We start from the raw sequence: 26,083 nt of genomic DNA on the forward strand, positions 1-26,083 counted from the left end.
TGCTCCTGAGTACTGTAACATATGCACTTTCCCTTTTGAAAATGTATCAAAGTTGTTATTTTGGGGGTGGGATAAACTCTTACCCATGCATATCTTATGTTTCAAAGCCAAGAATGCTTGAGAACCGGCTCTGGATCTGCACATCAGATGCATAAGTGATTAGTGACAAGTGACACAGAAACAGAGAATGTGCTGTGTTACAATGAATAATAAACACGCACAATTTATGCAGGCAGAGCGAGCGGGGAGATGGCATCCTGTGCCTCTTCCATATAAATAATGTGAATCTTGTCAAGCCAGGGCCGGGCACTGCCGGCTGAAGAGTGAGGCTGGGACGGGCGCAGAGGGGTGCTGGGTAAGTGGGGAGCTGGGTCTTCCAGTGGTTTTGTTATGGAGCAGGCTGACAGCAATTAGTCTTCTGTAAATGAGAGTAGAGACAGGGAAATACATTACTGTGGTCAAAAATTTTCACTCTGAAAAGAACTACTGGATAATGAAAAAAGTTTCTCAAAAAATAGTGGTAACATTTTCTAGGTTTCTGGCGAGCACCACTGAAACGTTCACTGTAAAGGCACTGCCTAGCAAAGGGATTGGTGGTGCCTATCTGAAAAAGCCAACAGTGATCAATTTTTTGCACGTGCAAACTCTGTTTTTAGATGAAGTTTCACAAGCATGCATCTGGGCATGTCCCTTTGGCATGCCAGCACCTTGGTGAGGCTGCAGTGCATCACCTCTGTGCAGGACAAGGCACGGAGCCAGGCTGTGCTGTCTTTGGTGCCCTCCGCTTGCCTTCTGCCCCTGGCTGCCCTACTGGGAAGGAGTTTGTTCTCTGGGGAAAGCATAAAGCAACAATTTCATTTTTTTAATTAAAAAATTTCCCCGAAGCACCTGCTGCTTAGCTCTGCACATTTTTTTTCCTGGCTATCCTGGCCTGCCAACTCCAAGCAAGCTTTTCTCTCTCATTTTTTACACTCTCTACACTTCCAGAAACGTATGCACTTGGATAAAAGTAGAACTGAGAGGGGAAAATGCATATTCTGTTATAAAAAAAAAAAAAGTTGAAAAAAGTGTCTAAAAGATGGATGCGTAAAGAAATCATACCCGCACTTCAACTCCAGGTCTGAGTTATATAAACTGAACTGTGGTAATTACCACGCTCCTCCAGATTAATAAACAATTACCATAGTAACTACACCATCAGATGAAACCTATGCTCATGAATTTTTAAAACATAAATGGAAATACACGCCGGCCTAGAAAGTCTCCCGTTTATTTAGCTCCTGGAGGATAAGGGAGCGGATCCATTAAGGAGCCCACGAAGGCACCCTGGCAGCATGCATTATGCACTGTCAGGGACAGGTCCGCTGCACTAAGAGCCGCCCCGAGGACGCACTGTGCCCAGATTGAAGAGGGAGCCCACCAGCACGTCGCCCCGGCTGCCCAATGGGCTCTTCTTCTTTTTGGTAGCCGTGAGGTTTGGCGAAAGTCTTTAGGCTGATGGTGTGTGACCACACAAAGAAGGTGTCTCCATCCAATTCAATGCTGGGACAACGTGCCCATGGCCAAATCTCACAGAAAACAACCCCACGGCTTTCTATGCCGTCCGTAAGAGCTCCTATCTTTACTCCAGAACCAACGTTCGCCTCAAGGGCTTCAACCTCATCCTGAAGCTCTGCTATGGCTGAGCACAGCCTTGGTGTAACAGCTAACAGGAGACATATCAAAACTCCAAATAACAATATTATGTATCAACTTGTTGATAATTCTGACAGGAAAGCTGAAAAGCGCCGCTAAGTTAAAAAGTAATGATGTGCAGCATTTGCAGTAATATTCTAAAACATGAGGTGAGCCCTCTCCGCTTTAAGTTTGCGCCACTTACTTCTGATAATGGTGATGAGCTGGAATAATACCCCCATTCACAAGAAAGTATTTCTTAAAACACTTTCAGAGTTAGGAAAGCCATTAAATCCTTGTGGATTGAAGGTAAAAAAATAAATTGTATGTATTTTAGACTTTGAATGATCTTCCTATAGCAATTTTAGGGGGGAAAAAAACCTAGGAAGAATTCTGCAATTTTAATCTCCTCAGTAGCTTCCCATTACTAAACAAGCAGAACGCCACGGTACAAATGTGGATGTTACATGTCATCTTGATCTGCTGCTTTTTTCTTTCATTAAAGCTTTAATGCAGCAATTATGGCTACGTTGCCCTATAAAAAAAGGAAAAGGCAGTTTACTTTAAAAAGTGAAATTGCATAGCCTACTATTTAATTATACACAAATGTAAATGGCCTATTTTTCCATAACTGGTTATTACAGCACTGTTTTACTTTCTGAGTTTTCACAATCTCTAAAACCTACAACGCTTCCTGCTATATAATTGTTTTGCTACATTATTGTTTTCATCTTATTTTTTCTTTTAATGTGAGTGCAGCGGGATAAATCTTGGTTTTAAGCCAGCCAGTACTTCATCTACTTAAGCTTTTATAGATGAAGATTGCTGTAATTATCAGAATACCCGCTTATTTCTGAAGTATTATCTTGGCAACCTGCTGGCATTTACAACCAATTAACAAGCTTTGCCCATTAGTTGCATAAGGGGTATCACAGAGTAAAGCCATTGTGTGCTAATTTTCTATTTTAGATAATCAGTTTGGCCATCCAAAATGGAAAGGGGAAGAAAAGAAAGGTTTGACACGCAGTGGCAGACATGTAAAAATGACTACATGCCTTCCCGAGACAAAGGTATCCAGCGCCTGCATGATTGCTTCACTGTCGTCACTACTGGGTTTTAAGTATTTATTCCCTTTGTCTCTTTTGGAAGATAAAATATAAAGTACAGCTTCGGCAAAGTAATCACGTCCTCTTTTTTATTTTTTAAACAGACTGGCTTCTCCCCCTGTCCTCCCGGTCTTGTAATTTCACCAGATTGTGCGAGTGTTAAACACGATGTCCAAAAAAAAAAGGGAGAGGGAAAAGGAGTGGAGTGAGCCTGGCTGGCGGCAGGCTGGGGTCGGGGCAGAGCCCCATGGCTCACCCTGCCCTGTGCCCGGGTGCTTCCAGCCTGGCTGCTGGCAGCAGGCAGGATGCAGCCCGCCGTTTTTGTGCCCAGTGGCTTTGGGTTTGGGGGCTTTTTTTAAAGTGGTTTGATTGGTTGGTTGTTTTTTTTGTCTTTTTTTTTTTTTTTATTGTGTGTGTATTGAGTTTATTTGTTGCCTCCGCTATGGAGGTGTGCTGGGGAAGCAGAGAAGAGCTACAGAAATAGCCAGAAAGTTGTCCCGTATTTGATTGTTGCCTTCTTTGGACAGGCACTTCACCACTGCAGCTCTGGCATCCCCCAACGCTATTGGAACAGTGCTGGCAGCACCAGCTCTGACCCGGACACCTGGCCTTGCCTGGGGAATGGAGTCTCCTCCCTCTGCCCCATGCCAGAGGATGTGTCCCGTTGCAGCCAGACTCTGCCCAGAGCGTGGCACCGCGCTGCTCAGCCAGCAAGGTAAGTAATGAAGTGCAGCAATTGCTAGAGGCGGCGGGGCTCACCTGTTTAATTGTGCATCAACGAGATGTTAGCTGCAGCCTGTGCTCTGCAATGAGGGTAGAAAATAATCAGTGTAAAGATGAGCGCAGCCCTTCAAACGCGGTTTGATCACATTTACTCCACTGAACAGAACGGGTGGATGGCTCCTGTTGTAAAATGGTTTTATAAAACGTAGCGGACTGTACAATGACGTGTTTTATGTGCCTCCTGTGGCTTAGTTTCGTATTTTGCTTTAGCATAAGTTAAACAAAATAAAGACTATGATCACGCTAAGAGGGTGCAGCCAGTGAAGTGAAGACAGAAAGTCATAAAGAATGATCAGCTGTGCAATTAGTGAAGACTGAAAATATATGCTGAAGTCTATGAAGTTGTAAATGAATAAGAAAAATGTTGTGCTTGGCAACTGGATGTGTATATTTGCCTCAATTATTTCAAATTATTTGCTACAGCCATTAGAGAACTTTAGCTTTCAGAGAGGTATGACGATAAACTCCCTCTCAGAAAAGGGATCTGGCCAGAGAGCCAGCCTGACTCGCTATTTGGACTCCTCAGAAAGGGGAGGTCAGAAGACAGATGAGCTGCATGCGAGCAGCTCGTGTCCCACTGCACTGCTTCCAAGCCCCCTGGCTCCTGTCACACCTAGCTCACAGCTGTCCCATTGGGGCACCACTGGGATGTCCCCATCCGGCAGCAGCTGGGCTCCTGCTCACAGCACGCTGTTGACATTGCTCCTCTGCACGGTGGCAAAAAGATTATTATTGAAATACAAAATAAAAAGTGGATTTCTCCCAGTACTTCACTCCTGAAGGGCCCTTGAGAGATGAAGCTTACCTTGAGCTAAAGGAAAACATTTTTTGTGAAGGGCTCTTGTATGATAGAAGTGCTGCAAGGGTTTAGCTGTGAGTTAAACCCCACAGCTGCAGGGAGAGGACCCCACACGTGCTCCCTGCCTCCATCCAGGTCACATCCTTCTGCAGGGCTGGAGCAGGCATCACCAGACATAACCAGGACTGTCCCAAAAGAACTGGCTTGGGAAAGTCTGCATGCGTCTGTTCCGCTTTTTTGTTGATAAGAAGTTTTAAGTTCTCACCCCAAAGTGATTGTGAGATTACTTAAAGGTACATTTGATTTTCTTTTCCAAATAAAGATAGTTACAACCATAGGATAGGTATCAGAAGGTTGGAATGCTTCACCACATTTTCATGTCACTAACAAGAAAAAAAGGGAAACCCACTTATAGGGGATTTACTTTCAGTCTCATGCAGATCACCAAACTGAAGGAGCAGTCTTCACTCAGCCAAACCATTCCCACCCAGGAGCTGTGTATCACAACAGCCTCAGCAAGATCACGGCAGTGGCAACTGAAAAATGGAAGCAGAGAAGCTCTCACCATGGCAGAGATAGCACAAATTATATGTTCTGCCTCTGCAAGGGAGGAAACATGCTCCTCCAGGACTCTAATCCCCATCGCTAATACTATTAAATATTTATGTACCACCACAACTTTGCATGACACTTCACAGAGATAAAAGTGCTATCTCTGTGCTGAAGATCTTAGAGATGACGTCAGACAAATGAAGAAAGCAAGGTTTACAGAAAGGAGACATGATGAGGATTAAGAAACCAAACCAAAGCAGGTGACCCAGAAGCATTTTTAAATTGCAAGAGAGAGTGGGACGCAGGCAGAGGAAATTTTGGGGTTCATTTTGCTTTTCAAGCTTTTTAACTTCTAAAAGTAGTTCCAGCCTTATCAGTGATGAGAGATTACCCAGTTTCCAAGAAGAAATCAAGTTATATATGGAACTGAGAGACCCTGCAGAGAGAGGCAGCACTCACAGCATCGCCTGAGACAACAATGGATGGAATATGTCGGGCAGAGGTAGTGTGATCTAAGGCAAACAGCAATATACATACAGCTGCAGTCATGCACATGAACACATGCACATATATACATACGCTCCTAGCAATTCAGTTAGATTAATTTGCTTTGGATATTCCATTATTTTACTGTAGTCCTTGTATAGTACTTAAAGAATCAGGTTAAGCATTCTGCATTAGATGCACAAACAATGCTGCTTTACCTCCGCATGGGTGTTGTGAGACTTTAATTAATGTTTGTAAAGTGCTTTCAGATCCCCAGAAGAAAGGCGCTATAGAAGTGTGAAGTCTGATTATTTCATGGCATACAAAAGTAGAGGTGAAAAGAAATATTCTCCTCCTTACACATAAAACTACTGATCTCAACTCCTGCATTTAAAAAAGATGATGTTAAAAAAGAAAAGAATTCTGACCATGAACCTACTTCAGGCTTCCCCTTTGCCTTTTTCATCTGATTTCTGGTTGAGTGAAATAATAAACTATTGTATTGCTGTAAACTCTTTGTAAGTAGATTTGACTAAGACAACAGAGTTCAGTGCCAGCAGCTACTCTGATCATTCTTTTAAATGGAAATTTACCGTCTGCTGCATCACATGGAAAAAATATAGAACTATTTTTCACAGCTTGTTCACTGAACAGATTATTGGAGGGAAGAAAAAAATAAAAAGACTTCATTTTCTACAGATCCCAAATCTTGGTGTAGAAAGTCTTGGCAATTTCCTTTTGAGAGGAGACAGATTTCACTTTCGCATTGATTTAACAATGGTAAGAGTTTCCAAAATGAGGGCCCGATTCTGAAAATTTAAATGGTTGGCCACGCTTGGTTCAATAGCTTATCTATGAGAGCAAAATTACTCACATGCATCAGTCTATGCAGGATCTGGTCCTAATATAGAACCAGTTCTTGATGTCATAAAATCTTTTTTAACAGCATCTTGTGTTACATTTAATTTATTTCACATGGCCTCATAAAATAAGATAAAAGCTTGTAAGTCTAAAAGTCATATAAAGAAGATGGGAAAAAAAAAGTCCTACCATGTATTCATGTTTATTAAGTATTATCTTCATGCAACTTACAGACTTTTAACTCCAGAATTTCCAAATGTTTCCCCGAATCCTAATTGCAGTCAGCAAGGGCTGTTAAAGCATGAGACAGATTGCAGTGAATGAGCTTTTTGGGTGAGCAAGGCTTTCCCCAGGCTCTCAAAGACTGGTGCTCACACTGCCCATGCTGCACAGGACAGGACCATGCAGACGTGCCACCCACTACACAAGGGTAGGTGGCAGTTCAGCATCTGGCAGACCCTCGCCATCCACTAAGCTGCACATTACTCTGGCTTCTGCAATAACACATAAGATGCAATATATCAGAAGGGATGCTTTTTAATTTTTTGTTTTAACATGAGCTCCTCTATGCCAAAGGAAACCTAAATGAGTAAAGAATAAATACCTACACTGCAAGAGGAGCAACGCATATGTTGTGTGTCTAACCTCCAGGTGCAGCCCAGGAAGGCTGGGAATCACCAGCTTGCATCAATGCTTGCATCTCCTGGTGGCCTGCAGACAGAGAAAGGCTCCAAGCAGGAAGGTCATGAACAGAAAAGCATCTTTGAAGGCAAAGAAGGCTTCACCCCTCTTCAAATCAAGGTCAGAATGCTGCTCCTCCCAGGCTGGTGCTGGGAGCAACAGCACTGATGCTGGGAAAGAGAAAAGATAAATGGTAGGCGAAGGCCAGTGCATGCCAAAGCGTGCACCTCAGAGCAATGTGATTAACGGCAGGATGGTGCTTTACAAAGCCCTGTGGAAAACAACCAGTGGTTACATGAGGGAACCTGAGAGGGATCATCATGGAGAAATGTGCCAGGTCATCCTGACAGAGACACATCACACTTTGTTGACATGTAACACCAAAGCCCAGCCTAATTTTCATCTTCCCTACTTCTGCACCTCTCTCCCATTGGTTTAGCTGTGGTGTTACATTTCTCAGGAGAAAGAAAAAGCAATTAAGCTTTGCAGTTTAGGAAAACACCTATTTTTACCCACGAGGCAATGCCCATCCTCACTGCTGAGAGATTTTAAAATGGGCCATGGTGGCCAAACCCAGTTTGATTTTAGCGACTTTCATGAGTTGATACCAAAGTGTGAAATGTCAAAGGGAGTGACTTCTGGCTCCCAGTGTGGGTCCTTTAATGATAGCCATCACTGTAAGGAAACAGGGAGGTCTCACCTCACTGCAGCTGCTGCTAGTGCACTGCCATCAGCAGGCGCTCTGGCAGGCAGGTAGCAGAGCCTGCGTTTCCCTCTAGCAACACCAGGGCCAATGCAGCGAGCAGATTGCACCCCCAGCCTCAGCCTTGGAAAAGAAAAGTTACTTCTGGTGGAGTGAAAGGATTCCTGAGGACAGCTTTCAGTAAAGGCAAACTTGAGCCACAATCTGACACAACAGCCAATAAACAGCTTCGAGATAATCGCACGTACCTCTGTGGTAGGCAGTGGTCTAACCCAGGCAGAGATGCTTTTAGAACATGGCTTTTCTCACCAGCCCTTGATATTTTTCTTGTGATCAAGGCAACATCTACAGTGAAAAACCTACGCCACAGCTGTCAGGGCTTCTCTCCAGCAGATAATTAAATTCCAACTTGATTGCCATTGTGATAAGTGAGCTCAAGTTCGGTGGTACCATGCCTGCCAGCCGAACACAGATGAGAGCCATCAGCTGCACAGTCACTAATGGCCGTGCAGGAGGCAGAGGTGCTGCAGTACTTAATGGCACTCCCCAGGAGGTGGTCAGCCTCCCAGAGACTGACAATAGCAGGAGCACATCTTGAGCTGTGACTGTATTTCAATCTGCATGCTTACGTGGGAAGCCTGGCAAAAGTGGAGTGAGTCAACGAGTTTAGAGGACTTTCAAGATCTCTTCCACACCAGAGAAAGGCAGGGTTTAGTCTGGGTTGGTGCGTGGTAGGATTGCTAAATGCAAAAAGACAAAGTCATCCGAGTTCTCTGCTTTGGATTGCACTCTTCAGTTGCTCTTTTAGATAAAGTTTATTTTTTTCCTCTCCACTTGATTACAATATGCACATCCCATGTTTTTGCAGATACATCTATTCTCTATAGAAGAGAGCATTTAAACTGAGTTTATCCGTTAAAAATCAGACTGCACATTGGCTTAGATCTATTTAGCTTCTTAATAACTGCTTTTTCGTAGCTGGCCCACTTTTTATGTGTATTTCTGGGCTTGTTATTGAACTTTACAATTTTAAATTCAGCTGGAGGAAGACTGTGATTTATTCTCACAATAGAGAAATGCTGCTTTGCTACCAGCATCCCGGAGGAACTCCTCCAGTTCATAAAAGGTGACCAGGTCTCGTGTTGAAGAACCACATGAACCACATCTGTCCCTTTGCCTTGCCTGTTGCTTGGAGGTTTACAGGCAGCCATGCTCCGAGGCAGTCATGGAGATGGCCTCGGCTGAGGCAAGCACTCACCGCAACCCTCTGTGCCACAGGAAGGACAGCAGGAGAAGGGCTACATGGAGTCTCCTGGGAGTTTCCATTCTCACCTTAAGAGAAGCACCTTAAGACCAGCCAACACTCTGACTTGGGGAGGACAACTATCAGGTGCAGGAGGAGTCAGGGAGAAGTATTTTCTGCATGTTACATACAGTGTGACACAAGAGGTGTGGCCTTTGGTTCTGCCTGCACTGGAATGAGCCAGCAGGCATGCTTCAAGATACCTCCTGGCCATGCTGAGATGGAGCAAAGCTTTGAGGCAGCCAAGTGGCATCAAACCCAGCCACCCTAGTTGGTGGGATGCAGCAATGGCAGCACTGGGTGGCAGCTGGGTGGATAGGTCTGAGGCTTGGCGGCACCTAAAAGCTGGGTGTAAACTCTTAAGGCTGTGCCTGAATAGGTTGGCCCCTTTCTAGATCTCATCCTAGGCTCCTAAAGGCTGAGTTTATTCATCACCCTATGTGCTTTGCTTGCAGCATTGGCTTCTCCGCTTGTCAACACGCCGTTTTCTGAATTCTCAGTGCAAAGGAAGCCTTTCATGGTTTGGCATCCTCTTATATGTTTATGCTTCTCAAGATATATTCTCTAGCCAAGTCTTTAAGTTCTTACATTAGTCCCCAAGCCCAGACATCAATCTGTTGCTGATCAGGTCTTTTCACATCATGCTGCTTTTATCTGGAATGCTGTTTTTGATGCTTCCAGGGAAGCTCTGCCTGATGTTTTTAAGAATGTGGTTAATTTTTTTTTTCTTTCTGTTTAAAACGACACGTCAGTACCGCTATTTCTTTTAACCTTTTGCTTTTACTGTAAGACTTCAGCAAGAAATTTGCCATATAAATGCTATTATACTGGGGAGGTCCTGATTTGCATCTTTGTCCTTGGGTAATGTAGAAGCAGCACAGGGGTCCACAAGCAGACAGAGACTGATTTTTTTTCCCCCTTTTATAATCTACAATAAAAAGTTTCTTTAAAGGGGAAGAAAAGAGAGGCACATGCTTAATATTGCAGAAAAGCCTTCTTGTGCTTGATACATTGGATAAACGGTTCAAGAACACTTCATCCTCCTACAACTATTTCCCGCACTTCTGCCAAGGTTAGGGAAACCTTGGGTTAGCTGCCGTCTGAATGCTGCAGGCTGGTATCAGTCTGAACAAGTTCAGCTGACTGCTTAGAAGATTCTCTTTATTCTTCCTCCTGTTGTCTCTCCACTTTGGCAAATAGAAATCACCTTCATCTTTGGGGGAGGCCTCGGCCTGAAAGCGCCCAACAAAGAGCGGCTGGCAGCAGGTCAAGGTCCTTCCATTGAGTCGCCCAGTCCCCATCAGATTGTGTTGGTGATCAGCCAGCTGTCAGGGAAACAAGGCTCTCCAGATCAGCGTGGTCTGGGACCAGGTGGGTCGTAAAACATGACGGCATATTTTAATAAATGACTGAAAGATTAAAGTAAAATTAAAACCACATCGGAAAAAAAATCCAAGAAAAATCAAATTTCTCCCTCATAAGGAAGCTCCCACTTTTCCTCACCAGCAAAGAAGGAAACAAAGTGGTGGAAAGTGAAAGTATCAGGCAAGCATGACTAACTACAGGTGGTGGATGTAGTCCTGCCTTCTTTGCTCCCTTTGAACCGCCTTTGTGCCATGAACTAGCCCATTAATTTTCCTTTAGGTGAACATTTGGTCTCTTAATGTATTGGGCGATTAACCAGAGTCAATACCAAAGAAGCTTCAGTTTACATTTAAACTTTTAAAATTAAATAACCTTAAAAAGAAAGGTTCTGCCTCATGCAGAAATGGTTTGAGTTAGATCATTATGTTACAGACACGAAGGTGGAATCAGCTTTGGCAGTTATAACCATTTCTATCACCATGGAGCTGCCCCAGCATTTATGCAGACAACAATACCCCAAGCTTGCCCTGTACATTTTATAGCGAGAGCCACCTGGGTAAAGCTGACCTACTGGTTCATTGAAAATAAGACAGAATACATCCAATTCCTCCTCTAATGGTCATCTGCTTCATAATAAGGATCGCCCTAATCATCGCTTTCTCTAACTGGACCACGGCCTGGGCCTAATTGTAAGAGCTACACTCATTTAAAGACAGAACATGGGGAACACAGGGATGAGGAAAAGCGCAAAAGCCTCAGCAGATGATGAAGAGTGATTTCTTCTTCTGTGTTTTCCCTTGCTGAAACTGTTCAAGATGTATTACCATGGCTACCCACCTGGGAAGGCAACACTTTTCCAGTTACTTTATGGCAGCAGAAGGGACCCTGGGAAAGGCTTCCTTCAGGTGAGGAGATGCCAGTGACTTTCCACTATAAGCTCTCCTCCTCTCATGGTGCCCATACCCTCTGTGCTGGCCCTTCTGCAGGCCTGGAGCTGCCCCACGGAACCAGTCACATAAACTCTGCTCTGCTCCATGGGAGCTGCTCTGCACAGCACAGACCACAGCCAGACAAGGAGCAAAGGGCAGATGTGCCATGGTTAGTCAGCCCAGCTCCGAGCTGGTGTCCCACAGCAGTAACATGTGCAGGACCACATTTCTCCTAACACACAGATGAGTAGGTGCCTGGAGAGATGAGCTAGATGTCATGATTTTTGAGTCTATTTTGTGATATCTCATGTGGAACGTGGCTCTGCCCAAGTTGCCCTGCGATGGAAAGCAACAGGGACAGAAGGGGACTGGCTGCCAGCAGCTGCAGACACCCTGCTGCCCCATCACAGGACCACCCGCCCGCAGTCAGCAGCACCATTTCCTGACCTTACTGCGTGACACCTGTGCATTCCTAAATCCTTAAATCCCCACCTGCATTTCCCCAAACACAGCGCTTCAGGAAAAGAGCAAGCTGGAGCCAGGGCTGCATGGTGGCCTGGGCACCGGCTTCATCACACTCCTACTCATTAGCCAAGCTGACATTGTTAAAGTACATACTCATTTAAGGATTACTGTAACGTTGCTCATTTCTAGGTCAATTATTGACTTAAATCATGTTAAACTTTAACATAAATATGCTACAATATCACCTGTACATATATTACGATAATTATATGGTTGCAAAATTCTTTTAAAACAGCAATTTCCCCTTTGGAAACTAGGGAAACTAGCTACTGCTGGAAAATAAAGGCTCCCAGACTGCTTTGAAATGTAGACAAAGAAATATGAAGATTCCCATTACCTTCACATCAGCTTCTCTACAATCAGTTTGGATTATTAAACACATCTGCAAATTAATTCCCCCTCAGTTAAAACCATCGCTTCCTAAAAACGTTCTGTCTAACCCTGCCAGAGAGAAAAGGGGGGCATGGCGAGTGAGCCGAGAAGTGAAAGGCATTGAATCACAACTCCTAAAGATACAAACAATGTGAGATAATTAAAAATATATATAATAATAATTTTAAAAAGCACCGCTAACTTTTTCAGGTTTCAGCAAACTTTTCAATTAGGATTTCTTCCTGGCTATTTAAATATGCTTAAAGTAATGATTTTCTGTAATTTGTCTTTTTCCTTTGGAAACATACCGTGCTATTGTCAGCTTTAAAAAAGAAGCAATTTTCTGACTTTTGAGATTGAGCAGGTCATGGAAAAATTACTACTGTGGGAACCTATAATTAAATAGAAAATGCAGCTGCACTTATGAAAAACTAAAATTAAATTTATTCTATTAATACTTGATTCCAGGATGACATCTGACTCTTCAGACACAGGTCCTAGCTGAAATGGCACCTTACCTGCAGAACAGCAGCTTGCAAAGGCAGACGCGATATAAGATGTACCAACGTATTGCTAATTATTTGCTGTCCAATTAAGTTACATTCAGTATAGCAGGATAGTCATTTACACATGCAGCCCTGCTTCTTTTCCTGGTACTGGCACTTCATCTTTGGGTGGGTATTTTTTCCTAAAGAACTCAATTACAGTAAATGCATGCAAAATCAGTAATCCCATTGTGAATTTAAATTGAAAGAAAAAAAGTACAGAAAGGAACTTTTCAGCACAACTACATGGTACATGTGAATCAGATAAAGCTCTCCTCCCAGCTTTCAGCACTCGTGATACGGAGACAAGATTCTGTACAATATTATGATACAAAACCAAGCTTAAATTAAAGAAAAATTACCAGTTTCCAACTGAATGCTTACAGTGTACGAGATACAGACTTCAAATTATATTCTAAATATAAATCTCCAATAAAATATTTCCAAGAGCCAAAATACCTTTTAAAACACCAAAAATATGCAAGGTGAACAAAAGGCAGGAGAAATTCGGGTGCAGGCGTATTACTGAGGATCTATTAGACACAATCTGATATCTGATAATAAAAAATACTTGCACAGAAGTCTTAAAATATAAAATTAAAAATAATGCAAGAAGACCAGATCAGTTTGAAAGAACTGTATTAATTTTATTTAGTAACAGCAATTAAAAAAACAAACATTTTTCTTTAGTCATTGGCATTTAGGAATCTCACAATTTCCTAGGGTAATAGCAGGGAATATTCAACGACCTCTCCTTATTACATGATATTTTAGAAATTACTAAATATGAATTTTCTTTTCTGTACTATATAATAATCTGTAAAACTACATTTTCCTTTAAACCTCCACTAATTTGCTAGTTTTTGGGGTTGTTTATTTTGTATTATTATATTAGAAATATTATCCCTATTTATTTATAAACAGGGAGGAAATTTTCCATCTCCTGTTCAGCAGTCACTTTCACAAACCCAGTTTTCTGTGCTATCATAAAAAGCACAACTAAATCCATACAGTTTATTTGACATTTATATTGTACATGTATATGTTACACACTATAAGATACAGGCTGCAAACCTTTCTTCGTATGCAAATTCAGCTCCAGTATTTTTATTACACGTCCATATTAAATCTAATACAGATATTCGTAACGACTGTGAGAAGGAAAGCAGCACCTCGGAGAGGGTAAAGGAATGATCTGCGAAGGAGCAATCACACACAGCCTGGGAAAGATTTGTTCATCTTTCAGAAGCGACTTGTGAGCAATAGCATGGTGGCAGAGCAAGCCACAAAACCTGCACTGCGTGCACCGCCTGACTGAAGGCACTCGAAGGGACCCGAGGAGCCAGCAGTACAACCATTTGATTGCACGTGTACCACTTGCTTGCTCTCAGCTGCCTGTTTGGTCAATGGCTTTTGCTTTGTTGTTTTTTTTTCCTTCATGCCGTGGAGCTGGATCCCTATTTTCCAGCTACGTAAATTCCACAGAGAAAAGGAAAACTGATCCATGAAGTTCCATTTGCATAAAGCACAGAAACATCTGTCACGAGCTCCCTGTCAGAGGAGCGAGCATCAGGAGCGAGATACTGCTGGTCGTCTGCCCTTAATAAAATGCATTCTTTTTCTGTCAATAGGAGCTCGGAGTGAGAGTGTTTGAAGGCACAGAGAAGAGAGAATTTGACCAGAGAAGACATCATTATTTGAAACGAGCAATTAGTTACATGATGCTGTCTCACTGATTAACGCGCACAAACGAGCTCTGCCCCAGGATCAGAAATGCCCTGTTCCGTTCAATCTCAGTTGTTTGCAGGAGCTGTTCTCATAAAGGTGTATGATTGTTAAATCAGAGTCCTGCAGATGCCTGCAACACACAGCAGCTTTCTGTTGTTGTTGTTAAACTTTGTGCAGTAAATGATCCATGGTGGCAAGGCTGACAACAGAAAGCGATCGGTCTGCAGTGCTCGTTGGAGTGCTGATTTCAGCTTTGGGAATCCAAGAAAAATATCAAGGAAGACTTATCTGTATCTCAGATCAGGAACATTTTCAGTCTGTTTCTGTATGCATATGCAATGCATGTCTACAATCATAAATATCAGGTAGAACAGCCAATTTGTTCATACAGAATGTATAAATGGAACAGAAAGATGGGGAAGTAAAATAGCAACTATTTTAAAAACAGAATAACTGTGTTAGGTCAAGTTATTTCCAGAATCACTACAAATACTGTGGGTAACAGACAAGATTTCTATTTCTAAGTCTTGCTCCTTTCTATTACGGACTAATCCTTAAATTAACGAGCTTTGTCGATACGATTATGCAGTGGGCTCTAGGCTGGCCTCCCCTCTGGTCAAAGTCAGAAATCAACCTAAGCTACAGCATGCCGCGCTAACAGAGTGCTCCGCTCAGCTCGCGTGTTTTGTGGTATTTAACAGCCAAACGGAGAGGAAAATATTTCCTTTGCATTTACTGCCTACTCGTGTCAGAAGTGGTACGAAGGTGGTCGATAGCTCTGTTTTCTACCAACAGACAGCAGGCTTCACACACTAGGGCAGAAGAGATTAATACGGAATTAGCAACAGCTCGCCCATCGTTGTCACTGTAAAACAAAAAAGGCTCCAACCATTCCTTACGCAGAGCAGACAATGCACGCATGCTTTCTTTCCTTTCTTTATCTCTCTCGTACCTTCACCCACTGTTTGATACCTCGATTTGCCCGTGTCTGGGTGCTGGAAATACCACTTGAGAGCGCAGCTCAGCAGGGTCACGCATTCAGGCAGGGCTGCGGGATATTGTGAAACAACAGTTGTGAGAATAACACCAAAAAGCAGCAGCAGAAGCGATCTTTGCTCTCATACGCATATTTGTATAAAAAGTTTCTCTGGCAGTGGTTCATCGGCAGGCAGTAATCTGCTAGGTTACTTCTTTGTAATTTTTCTGTTTCATAAATAATACAGGAGTTTACTAACAGGAAGTTTGTGGGAAGCAACAGTAAACAGTCTAGCAATCCATCTGTTATTGTGGAATCGAGAAAGCTGAATCAGGTTCTTTGCAAGTGGACTATTTTAGTTCGTGCTAGAGAAGACGTGTGGGAAACGGGCATTCAAGTCGTTAAGGCGAACTCTTGCAGCCCTCCTTCCTCCCTTGCCGTGTGGAGGGGCCAGCTGCGTGCAATCACAGCAAGAAGCTCGGGTTCATTAGTGCCTGCAGGGCAGCTCAGACTCACCCCGAGCAAAGACGAGGCCGCCGTGAAACACAAAGCACGCAGGTGGCGGTCACAGGAATCGCGCTGCTTAGACACGCAGCTCAGGAAGAGCGACTTGTACGTACAAATACACAGAAACCTGCTAGCACCTCTCTCAGCATCGAAGTGTTTACCAGGACGAAATCGAGAGGCTGAAGGGACCTGGGCGGGGGAATGGGGAAGGCAATGAGGGGAAACAAGGCACCGCCGGCCGCTGTTCCGACAGGTGTTTGTGTGCAAACGGAGGGCGCTGCCGGGACGGGACGGGACTGCTGCTCTGCAGCTCGGCTGCCACGTGCGAGCCGGAGCCCGAGCTCAGCACCGCTGCTTCGAGCGGGTTCGCAAACTGTGTTCATTCGCAACACAGCCGAGCGTAGCGCTTGGTTTAGAAGAAACAACGAATACGCGTAACCCCGAGCCCTGCCGGAGGTGAACGAGAGGCGGAGAAGTGAAGCCGCAGGACAGCTCACGCCTGCATACCGGCAGCCCGGGCCCGCCGGCACGCGGCCGCGAGACGCCCGCTCAGCGCCGCCGTCCGCAGGCGGTCCCAAGCGCGGCTGCGGAGGGAGGCGGTGAGAGCAGGCAGGGCCGCCACCTCCCGGCGCCCTTCGTGCACGGCGACCGGACCGCGGCGGGGCGCCTCGGGACGCCGGCGGCCGCGAGGCGTGAGGCGCGAGGCGCGCCCGAGCGCTGCGAGCGGGCGGACCGTCGGGCCCACCCAGCTCCCCCCTTCGCGGCTTCTCGCCGCGCGGCCGCCGCCGCTCTCCCGAAGGGGTTTGCTGCCCCCTGCCGGCCTCCTGCGGGCGGCCGTTACCGCTCCTCAGAGCTCTGCGTCCCTGAGCTGCCCCCGTGAGAGGCGGCCCGTGCCGAGCTGCGCGATTTGCCACGGGAAAACGTGAGCTGCCCGGGGGCTGCGGCTGCCCCCTGAGCCACACACAGCACAGGAGCTCCGCACGGCAGAAGGCGGACAGTAATTGTGTTTGTGCCGTTCCGGCGCCACCTCGGCTAACTTTCTTTTACGAGACACCACTGCACCGCTGCCTTTGAAGCAGCTACAGGTGAATCCGTTGTTCCCTGAAGCAGTAAAAGACATCACCTGATAACTGTGCAGCATAATTAAAAGTTCAGCATTGTCTGTGCCGGTTACACCTAGATAATGGCAAAGTTGTAAAACAGTGACTAAGATTTTCTCTTAAACTGTGGAAAAGCCTGGAAATCGTTTCTCTGAACACAGACCTGTAATGTCCGTGACAGCAGGACCTGCGTTTCTCATGTAATCCCACTGCAAGTGAATCCGAGCGCTTCAGTGCTGCTGCGTCGTGCTGTATGGGACGCAGTGGGACTGGGTAGCTTGCACAGACGGTACAAGTGGAAATGTGGGCATGCGTTCTGATAACGCTGGGGTATTGCCACCTGTGATTGCCTCCGGCCGGGCTTTTACCACAGGTTTTACCCTGTGACCTCCTGGTGAGGAAGCACAGGTGTATGGCTTTATCACTCTACAGAAGAGAAAAGACCTTATTTCTTGGCTTGCAGATCTCTGCTTCCACACGATTCAAGAGCTGCTCCTCCAGACTAGGTCTGCTGTAAGAAGCATCTCACGGTAAGAACCAGTGTGGTTTTATTACAGTATTTTATCTGAACTGCGTTTTGCTCATTTGGTTATAGAGTTTGGAGGTGTTGCATTTGTTTCTGCATCATAGTGTGGTTGATGTTGATGCATAGCAGTATACTAGCACAGCCCATGTGCTGAGGGCAGCAAGGAGCTGTGGCAGGTTGGCTGTTCATTCGTTTAGGCATGCGTGGCCTTTCTGCAGGTTTTGCTCATTTGAATGTGGCATAATTCAGTGTGCTATTTCCTCTATTCCTGTAATCTCAATAAGACAAAGCAGGCTTAGATGTCCTATCCAGTGTTCTCATTGCAAAAAAAACTTCCATAATGAGGGGTGTTGATGGTGTGTTTCCTGAGTATTCACTGATATGCATGCTTCTGCTACCCCTTTCTGCTCAGGGTACAAGGACCCTACAACCACTTATCAGGCAAGCGTTTGATATTAGGGGCATTTGTGCACCTAGGGAATCATAAATGATTGTTAATGGTGTGTTGGGAACGTGGTCTTGACAACTGACTAGTCTGGGCTCAGAGCCCTGCTCTGTGGAAACAGTGTGACAAATGAACTTTTTGTTTGTGCACCGAAGTCTGAGTCATTTCAGTGTTCTGTGAGTTTGTTGTAATGTTAGCAGGTCACATGTAGGGCTCCACTGAGCTCTGCTGCTACAATCTGTTCAAGTCTTTGAAACTCAGAACAAATGCCCCAACAAAACTTTCTGAGCTGTGATTCCCCGTTGTACGTGATGTATAGTTGTTGCTCTGCATGACTTGCACAACCTGAGCTGTGATTGCAGTCTGGATGTAGAGTTTTCTCTTGCTCTGTCGCTCTAGACCAGCACTGCCTGACTTCTTGGTTCAGTGCAAACACTTTGGCTCTGCTGATCATTACATGGAGAGGTTTTGAGCCCTCAGTTCATACTGAGTGCACAGAGGTGTAACCACACAAAGGCTATTGCTGTAGTAGTTGGTAGAGAACTCAGAGTCTGGCCACTTCTTGGAAGCTAGCCTTAATAACCCTTGCAGTCCTTCCCTAAGCCTCACCTCCAGGTAGCATCCTTGCTGGATGAATCAATCTGTATTATATTATGTCACTTCTGCGCCTGTTTCTGTTGTGTTTGGTGGTGTACTGAAGCTGAAAACCACTAGCACCATCATGTTAGACAATCAATTGAAAGTCATATAGACAGAGACTTCAGAAATTGATCTCTGGCAGGAACCTTTGCCCAGGTTTATTGAGTCATGATGCTAATTTATTTCCTCTGTGCCAGGGGAAATCCTGTCTCTATAGTTACCTTTTCTCATCACTCCAGTTTTGCATCCAGCTCAGCTACCTGATTCTTACTGTTTTCTGTTCATGGCAACCAAAAACACTTTATCCATGGAAAAATATAGGCTTTGAAGCCAGTGAGGCTAATTTAAAACACACATAAAATTCAGTGCAGGTAGACAACTCAGTGAGCTGGAAAACACAAGTGCTGCTCATTGCTAGGAGTCATGACACCACGCAGCAGGTAGCACAGCAAAGCCTCGCCATAAATACCAGGAAAAACAGATGTCGAGAGGGTGTGAGCTGAAGTCTGGGGATTGAACGGTTCTCCTTTGTCTTAACTGAATTCTAACCAACACTGAGTAACACTGGCCTTAGAAAATCACAACTCGTGGGGAAACAGCAGAAACTACCGCGGTGCGCCCTGCAGGATGGCTGCCTCTCCGCTCCCCGCGAAACGTGAGCCGCCCCCATTAAGACCCGGGCTCCCGCAAAGCGGCTCGGCCGCGGCTCCGTGGCTGCGCGCCGCCGCCAGAGGGCGGGCGAGGCAGCGGCCGTGGGCTGCCCGCCGCGCTCTCGGAACACGGGGCTCACCGCGAAAGCGCCCGCGGAAATCCCTTGCTAAGGATGCCCAGGCGATCCGAGCAGGCACGGGGGGAGGATTCAGTCTCAGAACAGGCGTTTAAGGATGTGCAGGGGGAAAAAAAAAAAAGAAGAACGGATAAAAAGGAACCAACTTTAAGTGTGCTACAGTTACGCGTATGAGGAAAGATGCACGTAATGATGCTATAAAGCTGTGCCTAGGCCTCTATAGTTTGTCTCCTGTAGAATCTGGTAGGGAGGCTGAGCATGTACTGCCACCAGTTGCACGAGGGTCAGCACAGAGAGAAACACCATCCCTGGAGGTGTTCAAGGCCAGGCTGAATAGGGTCATGGGCAGCTTGAGCACGCAGAGCAGGAAGGGCTTTAAGGTCTCCTTCTACCTGTTTCTGTCCCATTTCTGTCCCATACTCAGTACTCACACAAACAAAAACAGCACCATGAGACTCATCCTGTTTCTCTTTCATGGTTCATCGGAATGAAGGCATGTTTGTGGGAAACATGCATAAACATACAATAAGGATCATCCCATTAGTTGGCCTTAGGCAGTAGTCTTAGTAGTTGACCTCTGAGTCATCTTAAGTTGCCTCATGCACAGAGATGCACACACACACACACACACACACAGTCCTATGTGTACATAAATGAGTCTTCCACTCACCCCCCAGAACCACAGTGTTTCTCTATGAGTTGTCCTGGACCTCATGGTCCATCCATTGGCTGTTCCTCACACACAAACACCTATATCTGGCCCAGACCTGCTTCCCAGGCCATTTATCCCATTTGCCAGCTGGTCCATAAAAAACTCAGGTCTATTTACAAATTTAAAAAAAAAAAAAAAAAAAAAAAAAAAAAAAAAAAAAAAAAAAAAAACAACTTCCTTTTTAGTATTGACATGGAATCTAAGTATTTCTTTTTTTTAATATAACGCACAAAACAGTTGTTCCTGTCCCACTTCAATATTAAAACATTCTTCATTCCAGCATTTGGCAGTAGTATGTAAGCCTCAAGTCAATTGCTGTAAGTGAACTGCATGTTTTTCTTACAGTACTTTTAATTAAGCTCTCCAAGGTTTTAATTTTAAAAGACTTTAAAAAAACAAAAACAACAAAAAAACCACCTCTCCTGACTTCTTTCGTAATATAGATGGGAAGAATTGTTTGCATGGTCCGTTGGGAATATCTAAATGAAAGCATTAGAAAATACATTTCCAAGTTCTTTTCCTTCCCTGCTCAGTTTCCAAATGAATGTTTTTTATTGCGACTCAGCCAGCTGGAAAGCCTGACAACAGTGTAGTGCATTTTCAGCATGAAAAGTGTCACCTATATGGATTTAAATGTCGTGTGTGTAAAATAATAAAGCTCATTGATAATTTGAGGCAAACTAGGCAAGAGAAACTAGACAAAGAAGAATTTGACAGTTCATCAAACCCCCCAGGGATGCCAGTGGCCAGCTGTTCCCAAGGCTCAGCCATGCTGCTGGGAACACAGGAAACCAGTGCACATAGTGTATCAGTACCACCTGGAATCTGTTTAGCCCTGCAATTGGGCAGATGATTAGAAAGTGATTACAGCAATTTATTTTTTAATGCACAGCGTATCTTCCATGGAACTCCTCAGTACAGGAGGCTGCCCTTACTCCCTCCAGAGCCTTCAGGATGCAGGCAGAACACAGCAAGCGAGAGCATCCTACCCAACATAAGCACTCTGTGCTTTAGTGGGGAACTGCTTCAGTCAGGAGAATTCAAAACAGTTGCAAACATCCACTACTTTCTTTAGATTGTGTGTTTACAAGGTTGTCATAATCTAATGCCTGTTAGAATGAATGGCTTGAGGAAAATATATATTTTGCAGAAGGTCAAGTCAGGCTTAAAACCCTAAATGCAGCATGTTTTGACTTTGTCTCTTTTGATCATTTGGACCGTAGGATTTTGTCAGACACCAAAATAAGGAAAATAAAACACAGGTGGTGTCATTGCAAATATTTTCCATGCTGCTCTTCTAAAGCAGCACTGACACTCTTAAGGAGAGGTAGGAAGTATGTGTGTAAGGAAAGCACCAGTACACTGCAGCCTGTAAGTGAGATGGTTCAAAGCACTGAGGCTTTTGTTGGCTGCAAGATGATAGCAACTGGCAAACATAACATTCAGTGAAAATACCTTCCTTTCCCTATTAAACAACCCTTGTGTTTTCTTCCTCTTCTCTTCCCCTTCCCACCACCAGGAGTCCCACAAACACTAAACACAGTAAGAACTGACAAAAGATAGATACATAGCAAGTTGCTTTCCTAATCAGAGTTAATGAAAAATCTTCCCTTGCAAGACATTGTAGAGGAATATCTATCAAGTGGCTCTATCAACAGCAAGTTGGCCTCTTGTAGTGGAAGTTTAGAAAGTACACTGTCAACTTAAATTTGTGCCTGCATAAAAAGATAACAGTTTAGGAATCCATAAAACTAGTAGGAATGTTTATACAATTCAAAAACATTCCAGAAAAGACTCCAGCTTTTAAGCAAATCAGCATGTCTCAAAATGTTTGAAGCCCAAATGCTGAAGCCCTAGGCAGCCAGCAGGGTAACCTGCTTTTAAACAAGAAGCTCTTATTGTCAACAGTAAGAACAAATGAATCTCATGAGTGACTACTGAGTGACAGAAAGAGGGTGTCACGGGTTTGCAGCGCTAGATCCTATAGAGGTGTGGTGCCAGTTGTCATAGAAACTGGAGGCTGTGGCTTCGGTTTATAAATCTGCAGTAGCCTGTCTGGGCATTTCAGGCTTTGATTTAGTGAGAAATCATGGCTCCAGCAAAATGAATAGCAAAAATTCTTGAGTGACACGAAGCAACCCTACCTCTTTCATTTAAAGAGTGCCAGTACTCACATAAGCGTGTATGGACACACTACTGACTTGTGCAGTACAGCCAAAATATATTCCAGATGATAAGTTCTCCCTTCCTGGCAATGTTCTTTTTGTGGAGCCCAGCAGCTCCCAACTGGCCCATGCCAGATCACAGCCAGTGTATCACCTTTCTGAGGAGCCCCATGTGCTCCAGCTGTCGGGCACAGTTCCTCCAATGCAGGGCTGAAGATGAGGCTCTGCTTTGACAAGCTGCTCTTGCACAGTGCCCCTTTCTTCCTAATGAAGGCAGTAGGAAGGCTTCTTTCCTAATAGTAAACCCACTGGAGCCTGAAAGTTACCCCAGATATTTTCTTGCTCCCAGATACTTAGCTGTGTTACAAGGAAAATGTGAAGCTAGATCCACTAGTGAGATGACAATGTACGTTCACTTCTCTTAGTGTTGCTATTAGATTCATGAATTACACCTTTAAAAACTTTATCTGTGTTGCAACTTTAGTCAGCTACTAAGACTTTTGGCTTACAACCAGAAAGCCATAAAGTGAACAAGAAAGTGCTATCTCTAGAGGGGCTTTTGTCTATCACAATTGGTTTGCACTTTAGAAATCAGGCGTTTTGTTTGTTTGTTTGTTTTATCATCAACCCCATCACAGTGCAGTCCAGAAGGAAAGGAAGAAATTGTTATTACCAGCCTGCCTCAATGCAGTTACTGGATATAACAGTCTATTTTCTGTTTCTGCACAAGTGTTTTCTTCAAGAGACAGTGATTCCATGCAGCTGAATTCAATAAATACAAGTGTTGTTTGAATGTCTCTTCAGGCTTGGGTGTGCATTTACCTCCAAAGAAAAAAGAGGATGAATATAAGTGGAAGAGAATTAGCTTACTCTGTAAGGATTCTCTACAATGCATTCCCTTCATCCCCCTCTTTCTGAATCAAGGAGTCAATATGTTTGTGCTGAAGAATGCAAGACACAGCAGCTCCTTCTCTTTCTTTCCCTGTACGCCCTATTAAGCTGCATTTACTCTTTTATTTTCCTAAAGACCCATAAGGAGATCAGGCAGGGCTTCAGTACTTCCCACTAATCACTTGTGGGTACTTTGAAGTAGATCCAGAGAAGTCAAAATTTTGAGACCGTACTGGGATGGGCACACAGGCCACAGAAGGACACCGAGCTCTGAGAAGATGGTGGGGGTCAGAATCACCGTGAGTTTATCATTCAGAGCAAAATGCTGTCATTTTCATGGGAATCCCATAGCACTCTGCCTGAAGTGTGTGTGGCAGACCCTAGCTGGTTGTATGTAGATTTTTGCAGGTAGTGAATTCTGTCTTTGTAAGAAGCATTTTCATAAATAATAATAATTTAAAAATAGGGGAAGGATAACACTTCAACCATTCCAGAGAGAAAAAATATGACAACAGCTCCTGTTGCATCCAAGTCACAAGTTTCAGGGTAAGTCAGGCATGCAAGATAAAGGAATCAGCAGTCTAACTAAAGAGAACCAAAAAAGGAGCCTTGCAATGTGACTCACTACAAAGGATAAAAAAAGGAACTTGCATAGATAGCAAAGTTCTTCAGAGCTGTCATGATCTCTTCTGTCTGCAACTCTGCTTTGGAAACGTGAGCCAGCATCACAGCATGTGGACAGATGACTCTGGGCATCTTTCTCATGATATATCCCTGCAATAGTTCAATAGTTTCCTTGGTCATCATTCCACAGAAACAAGGCACAACAGCAAGCATTGAGCCATCTTCCAGATAACAAGGGTCTCACTGTACTCAAACTGCTCTTGTGGCACAGCAATCCAGGAACCAAGGCCACCAACTAAATAAAGACAGACTTATTACTTGGTGAGCAGGTCTTGTCTGTTTTTTTAGATGGAGGATGTGAATCAGATCAAACACATTCCTGTGCTTGTTATGGAACAGTCATCTAACTTTGCAGTAAGGATGCAAGCATCTGTAGGCAACACAAGTACATATCAAACTTGTACATGATGTGCAGTGTGAGTGAAATCAGACAGGCCCATGTAAGAGCTAATATTAGCTGTCTCTCAACTACTTAATAGTTCAGTAAAAATAAACTTAAAAAGCACTGTTTTCATTTAACTGTGGAACGTAAATAAGATGTCAGCTAATGTTACTAAAAGACAAAAATGTTATTTCCGCAACTTCAAAAATCTCAAGCACTTAAAAGATATAAAACATGTGTCCAAAGGCATGAGTTCTCACAAAAAAAGTTTTTAAAAGCTATAAAAAGTACGTCAACATAACAGCAGTGGTATTTGCACACTGTTTACCAGAAATCCACACTACATGTTTTCTTTGCTGTACAACACAAGTAAACTTTTTCTCAAGAAGTAGCAATTATCAGCACTTTCTGAAAAAATATTGGTCAGTTGATATCATGTTTCTAACAGCAGCTCATTATATCATAGAATCATAGAATGTTAAGGTTGGAAATGACCTCCAAGATCATCTAGTCCAACCATCCTCCCACTACCACTGCTACCACAAACTAAACCGTATCTCGTAACTGCTCATCCAGACGCCTCTTGAACACTGCCAGGGATGACTCCACCACCTCCCTGGGCAGCCATTCCAGTGCCTGACCACTCTCTGAGAGAAAAAGTTCTTCCTCATGTCTAACCTAAACTTCCTCTGGTACAACTTGGGACCATTTCCTCAGGTCCTGTTTGTTGCCTGGGAGAAGAGGCCAAACCCTTCCTCGTCACAACCTCCCTTCAGGAAGTTGTAGAGTGCAATAAGGAAGGAATAAGGAATATCCACTGGTCAGAGCTGAAGTTATAGGGCAGCAGTAATGATCTAATGTCTAAGGAATATGTCCAGATGTGTGAAGTTAGACGTTCTGCACTTGATCTTCCATGTTTGTTTTCTGAGTGACATAACAGGGACAGCACTGGCACTTTCAGCTATACCTATTACATTACAGCTATAACTGTATGTTTTGGAATAATTAACCTATCCCAACTTTGTTCCAATTCAAAGATGTTTAGGATGTTTTTTTCAGCCTTTCCTTTTTGACCCCCTAAAGAGTGAAATATTTTTCCCTTATATCTTGCTGCCAAGATCCAAACTTGTAGTTTCTGGGTTTCCCTGGTAACAGTTACACATTCATAGCAGTCATAAATTCACTAGGTGGTACAGGGAGACACTATGCTCTGTGCAGCTGTGAAAGTCTGGGAGAGAACAGCCAGCCTTTTCTCTGCCTGGCTGCAAGCACCACTTAGCTGCCTGCCCAGCTTTGTAGAGATTATCTGGATCCATTTGGAGAGACCCACAGAAGTCTTGATGCCTTTGGAAAGGGGAGCGGAAGATGTAGGATCATCTGCTCTTAATTCTCGTGTCTCAATCTTGAAGCTCTTTGTCGGATCAGCATGCAGAGAAGGGTTTTCTAACCAAGGTTTATATCTGAAATTATACTCTCAACTATTTGATTGTCCTGCTTAGAACTGGCAGCAAGCTCTGCCTTTCACACTTCACAATCACTAGCTGGCAGAGATTGGTGAGGTCTGTGTCAGTACCTTTCTCAGGGCTTGGTGGTTGGCCCCTGATCATCCTGAGCTATTCTATATCATTATATGAACACTGAGGGAAATGGGAGAAAACAACGGGAGCAGTGCCCTGATTTCTCACTTGGAGAATGACATCCAGAAACGTGCACATGCACTACTCCACTGCAAGTTTCACTCTTTAACAAAAGCATCGGCTGCGAACTTTGTGGCCAGTGCAAGAGAGAAAAAAAGCCTTCTTATCATTAAGCACTAGGAAACAAAAGGAGCAAACACAGAATTAGGTGCACAAAAAT

General features: G+C 44.1%; 1 protein-coding gene and 1 long non-coding RNA gene across 6 annotated transcripts in view; both read left to right on the forward strand.

Moving 5' to 3' along the window:
- The window catches only part of LOC128077116 (uncharacterized), a 182,059-nt gene extending 167,621 nt beyond the window's left edge, over positions 1–14,438 (forward strand). For 4 of the 5 annotated variants that reach the window (XR_008204841.1, XR_008204837.1, XR_008204840.1 and 1 more), the window contains 5 exons: positions 2,644–2,744; positions 3,308–3,495; positions 4,793–5,416; positions 6,913–7,062; positions 14,316–14,438. This is a non-coding gene — a long non-coding RNA (uncharacterized LOC128077116). The remainder of the gene's footprint in view (positions 1–2,643; positions 2,745–3,307; positions 3,496–4,792; positions 5,417–6,912; positions 7,063–14,315) is intronic. The other variant, XR_008204839.1, reaches the window with a different exon arrangement.
- A 2,872-nt stretch (positions 14,439–17,310) lies between these two features.
- PLCL1 (phospholipase C like 1 (inactive)) overlaps positions 17,311–26,083 on the forward strand; it is a 231,462-nt gene continuing 222,689 nt past the window's right edge. The window contains exon 1 of the mRNA XM_052675374.1: positions 17,311–17,525. The gene's annotated coding sequence lies outside the window, so the exon portion shown is untranslated. The remainder of the gene's footprint in view (positions 17,526–26,083) is intronic.

Source organism: Tympanuchus pallidicinctus, unplaced genomic scaffold, assembly GCF_026119805.1.
Source record: "Tympanuchus pallidicinctus isolate F22 unplaced genomic scaffold, pur_lepc_1.0 scaffold15, whole genome shotgun sequence".
Classification (NCBI taxonomy): Eukaryota; Metazoa; Chordata; class Aves; order Galliformes; family Phasianidae; genus Tympanuchus; species Tympanuchus pallidicinctus.